The sequence below is a fragment of the Triticum urartu genome, chromosome 5A (assembly GCF_056163025.1).
Source record: "Triticum urartu cultivar PI428250 chromosome 5A, HENAU_Tu73, whole genome shotgun sequence".
NCBI lineage: Eukaryota > Viridiplantae > Streptophyta > Magnoliopsida > Poales > Poaceae > Triticum > Triticum urartu.
The window spans coordinates 112,462,037-112,478,021 of NC_141877.1; the positions used below are offsets into that span (position 1 = coordinate 112,462,037).

Here is a 15,985-nt window from a genome sequence, read left to right on the forward strand (position 1 = left end):
AAATAAACTTTCTGCAACAAATTTTTATTTATTTATTTATTTTACAGGAGTCGAGTTGAGGTAGGACTTGTTGATTTATATTGAGCTATCATGAGTGTTGCATTTTGCTATTTGAGCTTGCTGAGTACTCTGTACTCACTCTTGCTATTATTCATCTCTTTCTTAGAACAAAGATTGTATGAGAATCCTACTGGACCAAGTGAGGAGAGCAACGGTGATGGATACAACTACACAGGGGACATAGATGTGGATCCATCTAGTGCTATGTACGATCTGGATGCTACATATGGGGGTTGGGATGAATAACTGATGATCTAGCTATGTAATCCAGGAACCATTCTATCACCATCTATGTAGTACTGCTAGTTGAAGCTCCAGTGTTAGGAGATGTAATAATTTGGTGAACATGTGAGAACCTACCTGAGACTTTTAGCCATGCGTGGCATGGTATTGTAATATAAATGACCATCTCTAGCTATTTCCCTGTTGCATATCTCTGACATGGATTATTATTTGACAAAACAAGATTTTGTCAAGAAATAATACAAGGACCGGTGCCATTATCTATAATAATAATGACACGGGTCATCACATGTGGTATCAGAGCAATGGTTTCGAGGTCCACACAGATAGTTAGAGACGGTTGGAATAGTTTAGTTGGACCCATACTTGCAATAATGCACCACTAATTAATTCTACATCATATTATTCTATCCAGTAACATTAGATGACTATCATGCTAATTAGAAGCCTGTTGCAGGATGGTTCGAATTAGAATTCCACCATCAAGGGTTCATGGCCAGCATGTCCTACTACTTTGGCAAATGATGCAGGAGCTTGGGGCACCATGTCCACAATTCTTTGAAGAGATGCCAGATGATGGAACACACTCCTACAGACGTGTAGTTGTGGTGCTCAGCGGTGTTCCATCAGACATGGACTTCTATGTGGAGCTCTCCGCAATGCAGCGGTCATCCGATGACACTCTACCCATGCAGGAGGTTGCCAAGGAAGCTATCCATGGACTGCGAGCATGTTTTGGAGAGAAATTGCGCACCACTGGATACTGTGACTTGCCAACACTTGATTCTGGAAGTTTTGGGCAAAACCATCAGCAAGGACCTAGAGTAGCAAGCCTGGGTGTTGGGTCTTCATCAGCTCAACCTACACATGCCGCGTCAACAGTTAGCACCACTTCTAGTATGACAATGATTGCTGATACGATGATGTATCATACAATGAAGGAGGAGCTTATTAGACACCAGGAAGCAACCCAATTCAGGTATCAATGCTATCAAATGAGCGAACATGATAGGATTATGCTTCAGGGATCACTAAATGCTATGCCTGGAGGTCCTCTTAATCCTATAGTAGTACCATGTGATGTTTAAGAGGAAGAAGAGGAGGATCCAGAGGAAGTAGAACCAGAGGAACATGAAGATGTTGAGGGAGTAGAGAACCCAAATGAGCCACTAGTTCCACCCCCACCGAACGTACCACCTACACCACCCCAGTCACTACCTGAGCATATAGATGAACCAGAACCAGCCCTACAGCCAGATATTGAGCAGCAGCTACCCCACTTGCCTATTCCATGACCACACCAACCTGACTTTATCCACCCACACATGAGTGTTAGCTCGAGGGAGTACACGGAGGCTGCTACCTATGCAAGGGTACCTGGGCTTGGCGCAAGTGGCAGCAACGGAAGCAATGGAAGTGGCAGCGATAGCAACAATGGCGGTGGCAGCGGCATCACTTAATCAAGTTCCAATCTGCCAGACTCTTAGGCGTGGGACGCCTTGGCCATAGTCTAGTCTTTTGGGATCAGCAATAGTTAGTGTAGTGGCAGCGTGAATATGTGTGTTTATGAAAGATCTGTGGCAAGGCAGAGTTTGTGTCTTATGTACTAGTAGGATCTGAACCCTATGTGGAGTGTGTTGTAGTTGTAATGCAGTTATGCCCTTAATTAAGACTTATGTGATGTACTGGTTTTAATATAAGTGCTTGTTTTGTAGTATATAACTTGTGTGCATTAGGAGGCTCATAGTACCTTACTATTGTGTGCTTTAGTGAGTAATTAGAGTGGTATCATTCTGGTTACTAAGAGGCATTTGCCACCACGATTGTACTTCATGTTTGGTTACTACAAATTGAAGGACAACATGCTATTTATTGGTATCACTTGCACTTGTGCTTGCTGATATCTACTACACAACCTTCTTCTTGTAGACGTTGTTGGGCCTCCAAGTGCAGAGGTTTGTAGGACAGTAGCAAATTTCCCTCAAGTGGATGACCTAAGGTTTATCAATCCGTAGGAGGCGTTGGATGAAGATGGTCTCTCTCAAGCAACCCTGCAACCAAATAACAAAGAGTCTCTTGTGTCCCCAACACACCCAATACAATGGTAAATTGTATAGGTACACTAGTTCGGCGAAGAGATGGTGATACAAGTGGTATATGGATAGTAGATAATAGTTTTTGCAATCTGAAAATATAAAAACAGCAAGGTAACGAATGATAAAAGTGAGCGTAAACGGTATTGCAATGCGTTGAAACAAGGCCTAGGGTTCATACTTTCGCTAGTGCAAGTTCCCTCAACAATAATAACATAATTGGATCACATAACTATCCCTCAACATGCAACAAAGAGTCACTCCAAAGTCACTAATAGCGGAGAACAAACGAAGAGATTATGGTAGGGTACGAAACCGCCTCAAAGTTATTCTTTCCAATCAATTCGTTGGGCTATTCCTATAAGTGTCAAAAACAGCCCTAGAGTTCGTACTAGAATAACACCATAAGACACAAATCAACCAAAACCCTAATGTCACCTACATACTCCAATGTCACCACAAGTATCCGTGGGTATGATTATACGATATGCGTGACACAATCTCAGATTCATATATTCAACCAACACAAAGGACCTCAAAGAGTGCCTGAGGGAGTCCTGGATTAGGGGGTCTCCGGACAGCCGGGCTATATCTTTCGGCCCGACTGTTGGACTATGAAGATACAAGATTAAAGACTTCATCTCGTGTCCGGATGGGACTCTACTTGGCGTGGAAGGCAAGCTAGGCAATACGGATATGTATATCTCCTCCTTTGTAACCGACCTTGTGTAACCCTAGCCCCTCCGGTGTCTATATAAACCGGAGGGTTTTAGTTTGTAGGACAACATACAATCATACCATAGGCTAGCTTCTAGGGTTTAGCCTCTCCGATCTCGTGGTAGATCTACTCTTGTACTACCCATATCATCAATATTAATCAAGCAGGACGTAGGGTTTTACCTCCATCAAGAGGGCCCGAACCTGGGTAAAACATTGTGTCCCCTACCTCCTGTTACCATCCGCCTTAGACGCACAGTTCGGGACCCCCTACCCGAGATCTGCCAGTTTTGACACCGACATTGGTGCTTTCATTGAGAGTTCCTCTGTGTCATCGCCGTTAGGCTTGATGGCTCCTACTATCATCGATAGTGATGCAGTCCAGGGTGAGACTTTTCTCCTCGGACAGATCTTCGTGTTCGGCGGCTTTGCACTGCGGGCCAATTCACTTGGCCATCTGGAGCAGATTGAAAGTTACGCCCCTGGCCACCAGGTCAGGTTTGGAAGCTCAAACTACGTGGCTGATATCCGTGGAGACTTGATCTTCGACGGATTCGAGCCTCTGCCTTGTGCGTCACGCGGTCACGATGAGTACGACTTAGCTCTACCATCGGACAGTGTTAAGGAGATCGCACCGGCGGCCGCTCCGACCCTCAATTCGGAGCCAGTTGCGCCTTCCGCGGACGGGTGGATGGACCCCGCCACGGAGGCCTTACCCTCAGCGGCGATCGAGCCGAACATCGACTTTATCTTGCACAAGAGCCGTGTTGTTGAACTACCGGATACTTCTCCGGCTACGGACTCCAAACCACCTGCGCCCGTTCCGATCGAATCCGGTTGGGCGCCAATCATGGAGTTTACCTCTGCGGATGTCTTTAAACACCCGCCCTTCGGCAATATACTGAAGTCATTAAAGTCTCTCTCCTTGTCAGGAGAGTCCTGGCCGAACTATGCCCGGCAGGATTGGGATGCGGATGACGAAGAAATTCGCCGCCCACCCACCACCCACTTAATAGCCACTGTCGATGACTTAACCGACACGCTCGACTCCGACTCCGAATACATCGACGGTATGGACGACGATGCAGGAGACGAACAGGAACCACTGCCCCCAGGGCACTGGACGCCCACTTCATCACATGACGTATACATGGTGGACACACCAAAGGAAAACGAGGACGAGGAACGGAAGGACGCAACGAAGGGTTGTTCCCTCGAGAAGCAGTCAAAACGGAGGCATAAGCGCCGCCCCAAAGCCCGCCTCGGCAGAAACAACGATCATACAGACCCAGCGTTAGAGCAGGGGGAACCATACCACGGCAACACGGAGAATCAAGCCGAACAACCCAACTCTGTCAAAGATCATAGTCCAGATGACGTCACACTGGACGGACACCCGGAGCAATAGAATGCCCATCAAAGTCTCGTTGCCACCACGAGGAGTCTAAAAAAGTAGAAGCAAAGGCTCAAGGCTGCGCAAGACACACTCCAAATCAGATGGAGCAAAGTACTCAACACAGCAGCAAAGTACGGCGGTAATCGCCCCACCAAGAGCTACCCGAAGCAAAAGTTGCTACCTGAATTCGATGAGGAGGCCTTAGATCCCCGACAACCAAAAATCAAAATAGCCATCTGGCCGGATAGGCAACCTCACGGCCAACATAGAGCGGCAAACAACGCCGCACATAAGCCAATACACGATCCACGCGAAGACTCGCATCAAAAGGACGGCACCACCAGATCCATCTATGGACCACGTAAGCGCGCTCCAGCATACAATGCAACACAACAAACATCCGAAAAATGCGGTACACTCGGATACAGGGGTGCCGCACACTCCCTATGTTTCACCAATGAGGTGCTGGATCATGAATTTCCAGAGGGATTCAAACCCGTAAATATAGAGGCATACGATGGAACAACAGACCCTGGTGTGTGGATTGAGGATTATATCCTCCATATCCATATGGCTCGAGGAGATGACCTCCACGCCATTAAGTATTTACCCCTCAATCTCAAAGGGCCAGCTCAGCACTGGCTTAAGAGCCTCCCCGAAAGTTCCATTGGAAGCTGGGAAGAGCTCGAAGATGCTTTTCGGGCAAATTTTTAGGGGACTTACGTCCAACCTCCGGACGCGGACGATTTGAGTCATATAACTCAACAACCCGGAGAGTCAGCCTGAAAACTTTGGAACAGGTTTCTTACTAAAAAGAACCAAATAGTCGACTGTCCGGACGCCGAAGCCTTGGCAGCTTTTAAGCATAGTGTCCGTGACGAATGGCTTGCCAGACACCTCGGCCAAGAAAAGCCGAGAACAATGGCAGCATTAACAAGCCTCATGACCCGCTTTTGCGTGGGTGAGGATAGCTGGCTAGCCAGATGCAACATCAGCAACCCAAGTACATCCGAAGTTAGAGATGGAAACGGGAAATCACGACGCAACAACAATAACAAACGACGAAATAAAGAAGACAGCACGAAGAGCACGGCAGTAAACGCCGAATTTAGAAGCTCTCGGCAAAGTCAGCAAAAGCAGCCCTCTAAAGGCGCCAGAGACGAACTGTCCAGCCTAAACAAAATTCTGGACCAAATATGTCAGATCCATAGCACCCCCGGTAAACCTGCTAATCATACCCACAGAGAATGTTGGGTCTTCAAGCAGTCCGGCAAGCTCAACGCCGTACACAAGGGGGAGGATACACCAAGCGAAGACGAGGATGAGCCTCCCAAGCAAGACATTGGGGAACAAAAGAAGTTTCCACCAGAAGTCAAAACAGTCAACGTGTTACACGTGATCAAGGGGAGAAACAAAGTGGCACTCCCAGAAAAATATGCCCAAGGGCCTATCACCGCGGAGTCCTGCCACTAGTCGTCTCAACCGAACACTTTCGACCATCGTGATTACTCAGCAAGTATCCGGCATGCAGGATGGGCTGCCCTGGTATTAGACCCAATAATTGACGGATACCACTTTACACGAGTCCTGATGGACGGTGGCAGCAGTTTAAACCTGATATACCAGGATACAATCCGCGAAATGGGGATAGATCCAACAAAAATTTGCCCTAGCAACACTACCTTTAAAGGAGTAACACCAGGCCCAGGGCTCACTACATGGGCTCCCTGCTACTAGAGGTTATATTAGGCTTCCCCGATAACTTCCATATCGAACATTTAACCTTCCACATTGCTCCGTTCCAAAGTGGCTATCAAGCACTACTTGGACGCGAAGCTTTCGCTCGCTTTAACGCAATACCGCATTACGCTTCCCTCATGCTCAAGATGCCTGGTCCACGTGGCATCATTACAGTGCATAGAAATATTGATCGGTATTTGCGCGCCGAAGAGAGTGCGACTGCCTTGGCAGTCGCACACTAAAAACGGCCTCACCGACTAAAGCATTTGATAGGTTGTTAAGACCACGGACACGGTTATACGAGTCCGGCACAGCTATATGTAATTCATACCGGATTGATGGCCACACCCCTATTACAAATACAAGGGGCTCAACGCGCGTAGACAAGTGGCAATTTTTACTTATCTTTAATTATACATGGTTTCTTTAAAAACTACCTTTTTGCACGACAACTTTTCACCTAAGTTCCTCTCTTTTATAGATGACCATCGTGCTACACCCGTCCAGGATACGGCACAACGGAGACACAGGCACAGACGTGCAGTAGGGACCCGCTCCAAGGATTCTTTTTAGATTAAGACCCTGCGTAAACCTTTTTTTACTGTCTCTTGTTGATATACATCCCTCGGATTCTCAGTACAAATTGAGAAGGATGCTGACGTCTTGGCATGTGGCCACGTCAGAATAACGCACGTACCCAGACACAAGGGGCTTCTTACAAAGGGCACTATTTAGGCCCGGTTTATACCATAAAGACCGAATACCTTAGGGAGTGTTCAGCGTCGCGAGTTTGGCCTTATATGCATCAGCTCCGAATCATGTCTTTGGTCAAATGTTGGGTTTGCCTGGCTCCTGTGCTTTGGTGCCTTACATTCCGTTCTATCGGCTAAGGCAGCACCAGGAGAACTACTGCGATTGTGCCCCGGTTCGTCCGGACGAGCACCTCAGTAGAGAAAGCCAAAAACTGACTGTCATGATATAGCGTGAGATTGGTCAACCACTCGATGACCTATAGGAATGTTAGAATTCCTCCGCTTTAATGAAGGGCCGTTTCTCGGCCAGGCATATACGCACCCCGAGATCGGGAGAGTGCGGAGCCACCAGGGGCTATATAGTAGCCCCACCGTCAAACTCCTATGGCTAAGTGAAAGTGTTAAAGCATCATAGTCCGGTTGCCTCATTCACTGCGCTATCACCTCCTTAATAGGACCAAGACATTGGGTTAAGTGTGAACATGCGTTTTCTACGAGCACCTCCGCATTATATGCGTGGGGGTTGAAGCCGACGACTGCAATCTTTCAGGTTATATATATACATACATACATAAACGGCCGCACAGGAGGCACCATATCACTTTCCGGCAAAAGTATAAATACAGCCTTACTACATTTCATAAAAACATTGTGTTTACAATGGGGATACATGTCACTCAAACATAATATTCTTCGAGCACTGGGCCTCTATCAAACGAGCACCCTCAAGAACCTCTTCAAAATAGTGCTCGGCAGCTACTCGGCCTATGGCCGAACCTTGCGCCACAACAGTGGTAGCATCCATCTCCGCCCAGTATGCCTTGACACGGGCAAAGGCCATCCGCGAGCCTTCTATGCACGCCGACCTCTTCATCGCATTGATGTGCGGCACCGCACCAAGGAACTGCTGCACTAAGCTGAAATAGCTGTTCGGCTTCAGCTTCTCCGGCCACAAATGATCTACGACGGACCTCATGGCAAGTCCGGACAACCTATTAAGTTCGGCCCATTCGGCTAGCTGATCAGTCAAGGGAAGCAGACGCTCTGGAACGTTAAATTGCGACCAGAACAACTTGTCCACTTCACGATCTGTCTGATCTCGGAAGTATTCGACCGCATCGACAGCGCTCGCCGCCAAGTCCAAATATGCGTCTGCCAAACTCCACAGCCGATCCAGAGGGGCATACCGCGGATCTCCGAACTTCCTCTGCAGCAGAAAGGGCTTCCCAGCCGCAATATCCCCGGCTTCGCGCAGCTCCTCCTTCTTCGCCCTAATAGCAGAGCGAGTGTCTTTGGTCGCCATCGTGGCCTTTTCAAGGTCCGCTGCCTTCACTCGGTTCTCTTCTTCACGGAACTGGCAACGGTCGGCAGTGTATTTTAATTCTACGGCCATCTTGGCCATCTTCTCTTTGCTTTCGCAATGCGCGGCCTTCTCGGCTCTTAACTCTTCGGCCGCCTTCAAAGCAGCCGCATTACTAACTCTTGCTTGTTCCTTGGCTCAGGCAAGTTCCGCCCGAAGGGTCTCCACGGTGGCAGCTCCGTCTGCAGTCACAACATATTAAAGATACTGGCATCATGCTGCTCTTATTATGTGACATTCACCAGAAAACATTACTTACCCTATGACTCGTCAAGCCACTTGTTAACAAGCTTGATGTCGACGTCTGCCGCATCTAGTTGCCGCTTTAGTTCGGCAAACTCATTAGTCCAGCTAGCCACCAGAGATTCCACCACCTGCACATAAAGGCAGTACTGGTTATTACCTGGGACTATGATCCTCTGTTCGCCGCCGTTCTCGACGACAACCAGAGTCTCAGGGGCTACTATCTACACAAGGCCGAGCTCGTCCTAGGACCCTTTAAGGTCCTGCTTCAGTACGGCGACCTCTGCAGTCAGTGCGGCACACGCCAGCAGCAAAGCCTGCATATGCATATTGACATACTCATATTAGACTCCTGCGATATTGTTTGATCCTCTGTTCGGCTTTTCTTTGTGAACACCGAACAGAGCATCAGGGGCTACTGTCTATGCGGTAATATTTTCCTATATTTTAAACACTTACCTCAAAGCCTGTTAGAAGGCTGGCACAGGCTTCAGTCAATCCGCTCTTGGCGGACTGAACCTTCTGGATCACCGCACTCATGATAGTGCGGTGCTCCTCGTTGATGGAAGCGCTGCGAAGCACTTCCAGCAGATTGTCCGGCGCCTCTGGATGGACAGAGGTCACTAGTACAGGCGTCTCGCCCCTCTTAGAAGGAGGCCGTCTGCCCGAGTCCGGAACCACTGGAGGTTCCGGCGCGTTGTTCGGCTGAGGGCCGAACTCGGAGCTCTCAGGGGCCTTGTCCCCTCGGCTCCTGGAGTCCGGGAGGCCGCCTTGAGGCGCCTCTGGGACTGTCTCCCCTCGACCCGGTGCCTCAACAGCACCTCGGCATCGTCCGCAGGATGAGGGGAGGTGGCGGTCGGGACTGGATCACTATCCATATCTGACGAGCCCAGGGAGCCGTCCGATGATACATCAATACGGGCTCGGGGTGGCCTGCATACATATTTCGGCGTTAGGTAAAGTAGTGCGACAAAGGAATACTATGAGTTACTCTGGTATCCGAATACTTACGACTTCCCCAGGGGCTTGGCCCTGGGCAGCCACTCGTCTTCGCCGTTGGCGGCGGTGGTAGAGCTGTCTGGAAGGAGAGTCCTCCCCTTCTTGGACCCTACGGCCTCCCCAGTTGGGGCGGCCTTCCTTTTCTTATCTCCCCCGTCTGGAGGGGGAGCATCTTCTTCTGCCTCCTCGTCTTCGGGGGAGGATTGCGCCGTTGAGTCCTCGGACGGTGAGTCCGATGACGCCTGGTGTTGGGAACTCTTTCGGGTACCCTTGGCCTTCTTGGTCTTCTCCGGCACCGTATAAGGAGCCGGAGTCAGCATCTTCGCTAGAAGAGCGTCTGCTGGGCCTTCGGGCAAATGAGCCGGACAGTCGATCTGTCCGGCCATCTCCTGCCAGTCCTGTCAAAGGTACGGGAGTTTAGATCCCGCATGGAGTCAATCTATGAAAAATAAGTATCCTGTAAGAGGTAAAGCAGCTTACCGCACTGGCTTGGCGCTTCGCGCTGAATCCGCGATCCTCAGTAATGGGAGGGGAACCTCGGCGCTCTTGAACAGCACCCTCCAGGCATCTTCGTGAGTTGTGTCGAAGAACCTGTTCAGAGTTCGGTGCTGCGCCGGGTCGAACTCCCACAAGTTGAAGGCCCATTGTTGGCACGGGAGGATCCTACGGTGGAGCATGACCTGGACTACGTCGACAAGTTTGAGCTTCCTGTTCACCATGTTTGGATACATATTTGGAGTCCGTTCAGCTCTCCTGAACTACCCTAGGACAGGCCCTTCTCTTGCCAGGAGGTAAGCCGTGTGGTGAAGCCAGATCGAAACTCGGGGCCGCTACCCATGTAGGGTCATGCGGCTTGGTGATGTAGAACCACCCCGATTGCCACCCCTTTATGGTCTCCACGAAGGAGCCCTTGAGCCATGTGACGTTGGGCATCTTGCCCACCATGGCGCCTCCGCACTCCGCCTGGCGGCCGCTCACTACCTTCGGCTTGACGTTGAAAGTCTTCAGCCATAAGCCGAAGTGGGGCTTGATGCGGAGGAAAGCCTCGCACACGACGATAAACGCCGAGATGTTGAGGATGAAGTTCGGGGCCAGATCGTGGTAATCCAGGCCGTAGTAGAACATGAGCCCCCGGACAAATGGGTGGAGAGGAAATCCCAGTCCGCGGAGGAAATGGGTGAGGAACACTACCCTCTCATGGGGCCTGGGGGTGGGGATGAGCTGCCCCTCCTCTGGGAGGCGGTGCGCGATGTCGCCGGGCAAGTATCCGGATCTCTTCAGCTTCTTGACATGTCCCTCCGTGATGGAGGAGACCATCCACCTGCCTCCCGCTCCGGACATGGTTGGAGAAGGTCGAGGTGGGAAATGCGAACTTGGGCGCTGGAGCTCGAGTGTGCGAAGGTGGATGTGCAAGGGAGGAAGAAGGCGTGGATGAAAAGGTAAATCCTTATCCCTTTATATGGGCGGATGAAACTATGTGTCCCCACTAGCCAGGTAAAGCTCGCTTCTCCCCCAAGCGCCATAATCGATGGCACGGTTGGGCTACCCACACCTGTATTGATGAGAATCCCGTGATAAGGGGACACGATATCTACTTTGACAAGACGTGTCAAAAAACTGCCTCGCATTATGTGCGGGGCTAGTTAAAGGAAACGGTTCGAATAATCACCGGGCCGTGATATAATGTCATGTTGCCAAAACAAGTCAGCAAATTGGATTTGTGGAAATATTATTCTCTCTACGGTGGTATGTGGAACTTATTTTGCAGGGTCGGACACTATCCTTATATTCAAATTCTTCCGTGGTATATTCGGAGGAGGAACCCGCCTTGCAATGTCGAAGACAATACTGCGCGCCGGACTCATCATCATTGAAAGCCTGGTTCAGGGGCTATTGAGGGAGTCCTGGATTAGGGGGTCTCCAGACAGCCGGACTATATCTTTCGGCCGGACTGTTGGACTATGAAGATACAAGATTAAAGACTTCATCTCGTGTCCGGATGGGACTCTACTTGGCGTGGAAGGCAAGCTAGGCAATACAGATATGTATATCTCCTCCTTTGTAACCGACCTTGTGTAACCCTAGCCCCTCCGGCGTCTATATAAACCGAAGGGTTTTAGTCCGTAGGACAACATACAATCATACCATAGGCTAGCTTCTAGGGTTTAGCCTCTCTGATCTCGTGGTAGATCTACTCTTGTACTACCCATATCATCAATATTAATCAAGTAGGACGTAGGGTTTTACCTCCATCAAGAGGGCCCGAAACTGGGTAAAACATTGTGTCCCCTGCCTCCTGTTACCATCCGCCTTAGATGCACAGTTCAGGACCCCCTACCCGAGATCCGCCGATTTTGACATCGACAGTGCCCCAAAGTTTCTACCGGAGAATCACGACGAGAACGTGTGCCAACCGCTATGCGCGGAACCCGCAGGTTGATCACCAAAACATACATCAAGTGAATCACATGGTATCCCATAGTCACCACAGATACGCACGGCAAGACATACATCAAGTGTTCTCAAATCTTTAAAGACTCAATCTGATAAGATAACTTCAAAGTGGAAACTCAATTCATTACAAGAGAGTAGAGGGGGGAACAAACATCATAGGATCAAAATATAATAGCAAAGCTTGCGATACATCAAGATCGTAACACCTCAAGAACACGAGAGAGAGAGATCAAACACATAGCTACTGGTACATACCCTCAGCCCCGAGGGAGAACTACTCCCTCCTCGTCATGGAGAGCACCGGGATGATGAAGATGGCCACCGGAGAGGGATTGCCCCCTCCGGCAGGGTGCCAGAACGGGTCTAGATTGGCTTTCAGTGGCTACGGAGGCTTCTGGCGGTGGAACTCCGGATCTATTGTGCTCCCCGATGTTTTTAGGGTATATGGAGATATATAGGCGGAAGAAATACGTCAGGGGGCCCACGAGGGGCCCACGAGGGTGGAGGGCGCGCCCGGGGGGGGGGGGGGGTGGGCGCCCCCCTACCTCATGGCCTGCTCGTCGATCCCCTGACGTGCACTCCAAGTCTTCTGGGCTTCTTTCCTTCCAAAAATGAGTTCCTTGAAGTTTCAGGTCAATTGGACTCCATTTGATTTTCCTTTTCTTCAAAACCGTAAAACAGGGTAAAAACAGAAACTGGCACTGGGCTCTAGGTTAATAGGTTAGTCCCAAAAATAATATAAAAGTGTATAATAAAGCCCATAAACATCCAAAGTTGATAATATAATAGCACGGAACAATCAAAAATTATAGATACATTGGAGATGTATTAGCATCCCCAAGCTTAATTCCTGCTCGTCCTCGAGTAGGTAAATGATAAAAACAGAATTTTTGATGTGGAATGCTACCTAACATATTTCTCTAAGTAATTCTTCTTTATTGTGGCAAGAATATTTCAGATCCATAAGATTCAACACAAAAGTTTAATATTGACATAAAAATAATAATACTTCAAGCATACTAACTAAGCAATTATGTCTTCTCAAAATAACATGGCCAAAGAAAGCTATCCCTACAAAATCATATAGTCTGGCTATGCTCCATCTTCACCACACAAAATATTTAAATCATGCACAACCCCGATGACAAGCCAAGCAATTGTTTCATACTTTTGATGTTCTCAAACTTTTTCAATCTTCACGCAATACATGAGCGTGAGCCATGGACATAGCACTATAGGTGGAATAGAATGGTGGTTGTGGAGAAGACAAAAAGGAGAAGATAGTCTCACATCAACTAGGCGTATCAACGGGAGATATCAATGTGAGTGAGTAGGGATTGCCATGCAACAGATGCACTAGAGCTATAAGTATATGAAAGCTTAACAAAAGAAACTAGTGGGTGTGCATCCAACTCGTTTTCTCACGAAGACCTAGGGCATTTTGAGGAAGCCCATCATTGGAATATACAAGCCAAGTTCTATAATGAAAGATTCCCACTAGTATATGAAAGTGACAACATAGGAGACTCTCTATCATGAAGATCATGGTGCTACTTCGAAGCACAAGTGTGGTAAAAGGATAGTAGCATTGTCCCTTCTCTCTTTTTCTCTCATTTTTTTATTTTTTTGTTTGGGCCTTTCTCTTTTTTATGGCCTATTTTTTTTATTTGGGCTTCTCTGGCCTCTTTTATTTATTTATTTATTTATTTTCGTCCGGAGTCTCATCCCGACTTGTGGGGGAATCATAGTCCATCATCCTTTCCTCACTGGGACAATGCTCTAATAATGATGATCATCACACTTTTATTTACTTACAACTCAAGAATTACAACTCGATACTTAGAACAAGATATGACTCTATATGAATGCCTCCGGCGGTGTACCGGGATGTGCAATGATTCAAGAGTGACATGTATGGAAGAATTATGAACAGTGGCTTTGCCACAAATACGATGTCAACTACATGATCATGCGAAGCAGTATGACAATGATGAAGCATGTCATAACAAACGGAATGGTGGAAAGTTGCATGGCAATATATCTCGAAATGGCTATGGAAATGCCATAATAGGTAGGTATGGTGGCTGTTTTGAGGAAGGTATATGGTGGGTTTATGATACCGGCGAAAGTTGCGCGGTACTAGAGAGGCTAGCAACAGTGGAAGGGTGAGAGTGCGTATAATCCATGGACTCAACATTAGTCATAAAGAACTCACATACTTATTGCAAAAATCTATTAGTTATCGAAACAAAGTACTACGCGCATGCTCCTAGGGGGATAGATTGGTAGGAAAAGACCATCGCTCGTCCCCGACCGCCACTCATAAGGAGGACAATCAATAAATACATCATGCTCCAACTTCATCACATAACGGTTCACCATACGTGCATGCTACGGGAATCACAAACTTCAACACAAGTATTTCTCAAATTCACAACTACTCAACTAGCATGCCTCTAATATCAGCATCTTCATATCTCAAAACAATTATCAAGTATCAAACTTCTCTTAGTATTCAATGCACTCTATATGAAAGTTTTTATTATATCCCTCTTGGATGCCCATCATATTAGGACTAGTTTCATAACCAAAGCAAACTACCATGCTGTTCTAAAGACTCTCAAAATAATATAAGTGAAGCACGAGAGTTCATTAATTTCTAAAACCACCGCCATGCTCTAAAAGGATATAAGTGAAGCACTAGAGCAACAACAAAATACTCCGAAAGATATAAGTGAAGATCAATGAGTAGTTGAATAATTATGCAACTATATGAAGACTCTCTAACATTTAATAATTTAAGATCTTGGTATTTTATTCAAACAGCAATCAAATCCTAACAAAATAAATTGACTCTCCAAGCAAAACACATATCATGTGGTAAATAAAAATATAGCTCCAAGTAAAGTTACCGATGAACGAAGACGAAAGAGGGGATGCCATCTGGGGCTTCCCCAAGCTTAGGTTCTTGGTTATCCTTGAATATTACCTTGGGGTGCCTTGGGCATTCCCAAGCTTAGGCTCTTTCCACTCCTTATTCCATAGTCCATCGAATCTTTACCCCAAAACATGAAAACTTCACAACACAAAACTTAACAGAAAACTCGTAAGCTCCGTTAGTATAAAAAAGAAAATCACCATCATAAGGTACTGTAATGAACTCATTCTAAATTCATATTGGTGTAATATCTAATGTATTCCAACTTCTCTATGGTTCATACCCTCCGATACTACTCATAGATTCATCAAGATAAGCAAAAAACACAATGAAAACAGAATCTGTCAAAAACAGAACAGTCTGTAGTAATCTGGATCAAACATATACTTATGGAACTCATAAAATTCTCAAATAAATTGCTGGACCTGAGGAATTTATATATTAATCATCTTCAAAAATAATTAACTAAATATCACTCTCCAATAAAAAATGGCAGCAATTCTCGTGAGCGCTAAAGTTTCTGTTTTTTACAGCATGATCAACAAGACTTTCCCCAAGTCTTCCCAAAGGTTCTACTTGGCACAAACACTAATTAAAAGCATAAAACCACATCTAAACAGATGCTAGATGAATTATTTATTACTAAACAGGAACAAAAAGCAAGGAACAAAAATAAAGTTGGGTTGCCTCCCAACAAGCGCTATTGTTTAACGCCCCTAGCTAGGCATGATGATTTCAATGGTGCTCACATAAAGGATAAGAATTGAAACATAAAGGGAGCATCATGAATAATATGACTAGCACATTTAAGTCTAACCCTCTTCCTATGCATAGGGATTTTGTGAGCAAACAACTTATGGGAACAATAATCAACTAGCCTAGGAAGGCAAAACAAGCATAACTTCAAAATTTTAAGCACATAGAGAGGACACTTGATATTATTGCAATTCCTACAAGCATATATTCCTCCCTCATAGTAATTTTCAGTAG

General features: G+C 47.0%; 1 protein-coding gene and 1 pseudogene across 1 annotated transcript in view; one reads left to right on the forward strand and one right to left on the reverse strand.

Moving 5' to 3' along the window:
• Positions 1-15,985, reverse strand: part of LOC125508051 (uncharacterized) — a 49,181-nt gene that overhangs the window by 28,422 nt on the left and 4,774 nt on the right. The window lies entirely within an intron of this gene.
• Positions 762-1,763, forward strand: LOC147970500 (uncharacterized; annotated as a pseudogene).